This window comes from Bactrocera oleae, chromosome 5 (genome assembly GCF_042242935.1).
Source record: "Bactrocera oleae isolate idBacOlea1 chromosome 5, idBacOlea1, whole genome shotgun sequence".
Classification (NCBI taxonomy): domain Eukaryota; kingdom Metazoa; phylum Arthropoda; class Insecta; order Diptera; family Tephritidae; genus Bactrocera; species Bactrocera oleae.
The window spans coordinates 27,255,359-27,259,810 of record NC_091539.1 but is presented as its reverse complement, the minus strand read 5'-3'; positions in this window follow the sequence as shown (position 1 = coordinate 27,259,810).

The following is a 4,452-nucleotide window of genomic DNA, read 5'->3' as shown; positions in this document are numbered from 1 at the left end:
TGCTAGTTATTTTGAATTTTTGGGGTTTTCGATTGCCACTCCCTGTTCAACACATATAAGACGATGATATCTCTACGTAAAGTGCACATGTGCGGCGACCGCAATCAAATAGTTTAATCCTTCTAATTCACCCTGGTTAGGCGCTTAAGTGTAAAATGTAAACTTGAAATGTTTTTGGTAAATTGCCGCGCTCCTGTTTATGGTAGGCGGGTGTATGATTGTGATTATAAACGATCGGGTTGTCCTCTAGGTGATACATTATGTTTTTTAGGCCCGTATACTTTATTAGCCGGAAACAAAAAACCGGAAGTTGCTAGGATTTTTGAATTTTTTGGGTTTTCGATTGCCACTCCTCTGTTTAACACATATAAGACTTTGACATCTCTACGTAAAGTGCACATGTGCGGCGACTGCAATCAAATAGTTTAATCCGTCTAGTTCACCCTGGTTAGGCGCTTAAGTGTAAAATGTAAACTTGAAATGTTTTTGGTCAATTGCCGCGCTCCTGTTTATGGTAAGCGGGTGTATGATTGTGATTATAAACGATCGGGTTGTCCTCTAGGTGATACATTATGTTTTTTAGGCCCGTATACTTTATTAGCCGGAAACAAAAAACCGGAAGTTGCTAGGATTTTTGAATTTTTTGGGTTTTCGATTGCCACTCCTCTGTTTAACACATATAAGACTTTGACATCTCTACGTAAAGTGCACATGTGCGGCGACCGCAATCAAATAGTTTAATCCGTCTAGTTCACCCTGGTTAGGCGCTTAAGTGTAAAATGTAAACTTGAAATGTTTTTGGTAAATTGCCGCGCTCCTGTTTATGGTAAGCGGGTGTATGATTGTGATTATGAACGATCAGGTTGTCCTCTAGGTGATACATTATGTTTTAAAGGCCAAAATACTTTATTAGCCGATAAACCAAACCGGAAGTTGCTAGTTATTTTGAATTTTTAGTTTAGTATAAGACGTTGACATCTCTACGTAAAGTGCACATGGGCGGAGACCGCAATCGAATAGTTTAATCCTTCTAATTCACCTTGGTTAGGCGCTAAAGTGTTACATGTAAACTTGAAATGTTTTTGGTCAATTGAAGCACTCCTGTTGATGGTAGGCGGGTGTATGACTGTGATTTTCAACGATCAGGTTGTCCTCTAGGTGATACATTATGTTTTAAAGGCCAAAATACTTTATTAGCCGATAAACAAACCGGAAGTTGCTAGTTATTTTGAATTTTTGGGGTTTTCGATTGCCACTCCCTGTTCAACACATATAAGACGATGATATCTCTACGTAAAGTGCACATGTGCGGCGACCGCAATCAAATAGTTTAATCCTTCTTATTCACCCTGGTTAGGCGCTAAAGTGTAAAATGTATTCTTGAAATGTTTTTGGTCAATTGAAGCACTCCTGTTGATGGTAGGCGGGTGTATGACTGTGATTTTCAACGATCAGGTTGTCCTCTAGGTGATACATTATGTTTTAAAGGCCAAAATACTTTATTAGCCGATAAACAAACCGGAAGTTGCTAGTTATTTTGAATTTTTGGGGTTTTCGATTGCCACTCCTCTGTTCAACACAGATAAGACGTTGATATCTCTACGTAAAGTGCACATGGGCGGAGACCGCAATCAAATAGGATAATCCTTCTAATTCACACTGGTTAGGCGCTAAAGTGTAAAATGTAAACTCGAATCGTTTTTGGTCAATTGCCACGCTCCTGTTTGTGATGAATGGGTTTATGATTGTGATTATGAACGATCGGGTTGTCCTCTAGGTGATACATTATGTGTATACTTTATTAGCCATAAACAAAAAACCGGAAGTTGCTAGGATTTTTGAATTTTTTGGGTTTTCGATTGCCACTCCTCTGTTCAATACAGATAAGACGTTGATATCTCTACGTAAAGTGCACATGTGCGGCGACCGCAATCAAATAGTTTAATCCGTCTAATTCACCCTGGTTAGGCGCGTAAGTGTAAAATGTAAACTTGAAATGTTTTTGATCAATTGCCGCGCTCATGTTTATGGTAGACGGGTGTATGATTCTGATTATAAACGATGGGGTTGTCCTCTAGGTGATACGTTTTGTTTTGTAGGCCGGTATACTTTATTAGCCGGCAACAAAAAAGCGGAAGTTGCTAGGAATTTTGAATTTTTTGGGTTTTCGATGGCGACTCCTCTCTTCAACCCATATAAGACGTTGATAACTCTGCGTAAAGTGCACATGTGCGGCGACCGCAATCAAATAGTTTAATCCGTCTAATTCACCCTGGTTAGGCGCTAAAGTGTAAAATGTAAACTTGAAATGTTTTTGATCAATTGCCGCGCTCCTGTTTATGGTAGACGGGTGTATGATTATGATTATAAACGATCGGGTTGTCCTCTAGGTGATAAATTATATTTTATAGGCCCGTATACTTTTTAGCCGGAAACAAAAAAGCTTAAGTTGCTAGGAATTTTGAATTTTTTGGGTTTTCGATGGCGACTCCTCTCTTCAACCCATATAAGACGTTGATAACTCTGCGTAAAGTGCACATGTGCGGCGACCGCAATCAAATAGTTTAATCCGTCTAATTCACACTGGTTAGGCGCTAAAGTGTAAAATGTAAACTTGAAATGTTTTCGGTCAATTGCCGCGCTCCTGTTTATGGTAGGCGGGTGTATGATTGTGATTATAAACGATCGGGTTGTCCTCTAGGTGATACATTATGTTTTATAGGCCCGTATACTTTATTAGCCGGAAACAAAAAACCGGAAGTTGCTAGGATTTTTGAATTTTTTGGGTTTTCGATTGCCACTCCTTTGTTTAACACACATAAGACGTTGACATCTCTTCGTAAAGTGCACATGGGCGGAGACCGCAATCGAATAGTTTAATCCTTCTAATTCACCCTGGTTAGGCGCTAAAGTGTTACATGTAAACTTGAAATGTTTTTGGTCAATTGAAGCACTCCTGTTGATGGTAGGCGGGTGTATGACTGTGATTTTCAACGATCAGGTTGTCCTCTAGGTGATACATTATGTTTTAAAGGCCAAAATACTTTATTAGCCGATAAACAAACCGGAAGTTGCTAGTTATTTTGAATTTTTGGGGTTTTCGATTGCCACTCCTCTGTTCAACACATATAAGACGTTGATATCTCTACGTAAAGTGCACATGGGCGGAGACCGCAATCAAATAGGATAATCCTTCTAATTCACACTGGTTAGGCGCTAAAGTGTAAAATGTAAACTCGAATCGTTTTTGGTCAATTGCCACGCTCCTGTTTGTGATGAATGGGTTTATGATTGTGATTATGAACGATCGGGTTGTCCTCTAGGTGATACATTATGTGTATACTTTATTAGCCATAAACAAAAAACCGGAAGTTGCTAGGAATTTTGAATTTTTTGGGTTTTCGATTGCCACTCCTCTGTTCAATACAGATAAGACGTTGATATCTCTACGTAAAGTGCACATGTGCGGCGACCGCAATCAAATAGTTTAATCCGTCTAATTCACCCTGGTTAGGCGCGTAAGTGTAAAATGTAAACTTGAAATGTTTTTGATCAATTGCCGCACTCATGTTTATGGTAGACGGGTGTATGATTCTGATTATAAACGATCGGGTTGTCATCTAGGTGATACGTTTTGTTTTGTAGGCCGGTATACTTTATTAGCCGGAAACAAAAAAGCGGAAGTTGCTAGGAATTTTGAATTTTTTGGGTTTTCGATGGCGACTCCTCTCTTCAACGCATATAAGACGTTGATAACTCTGCGTAAAGTGCACATGGGCGGAGACCGCAATCAAATAGGATAATCCGTCTAATTCACCCTGGTTAGGCGCTAAAGTGTAAAATATAAACTTGAAAAATTTTTGGTTAATTGCCGCGCTCCTGTTTATGGTAAGCGGGTGTATGATTCTGATTATAAACGATCGAGTTGTCCTCTAGGTGATACATTATGTTTTAAAGGCCAAAATACTTTATCAGCCGATAAACAAACCGGAAGTTGCTAGTTATTTTGAATTTTTGGGGTTTTCGATTGCCACTCCTCTGTTTAACACATATAAGACTTTGACATCTCTACGTAAAGTGCACATATGCGGCGACCGCAATAAAATAGTTTAATCCGTCTAATTCACCCTGGTTAAGCGCTAAAGTGTAAAATATAAACTTGAAAAATTTTTGGTTAATTGCCGCGCTCCTGTTTATGGTAAGCGGGTGTATGATTCTGATTATAAACGATCGGGTTGTCCTCTAGGTGATACATTATGTTTTAAAGGCCAAAATACTTTATTAGCCGATAAACAAACCGGAAGTTGCTAGTTATTTTGAATTTTTGGGGTTTTCGATTGCCACTCCTCTGTTCAACACATATAAGACGTTGATATCTCTACGTAAAGTGCACATGGGCGGCGACCGCAATCAAATAGTTTAATCCTTCTAATTCACCCTGGTTAGGCGCTA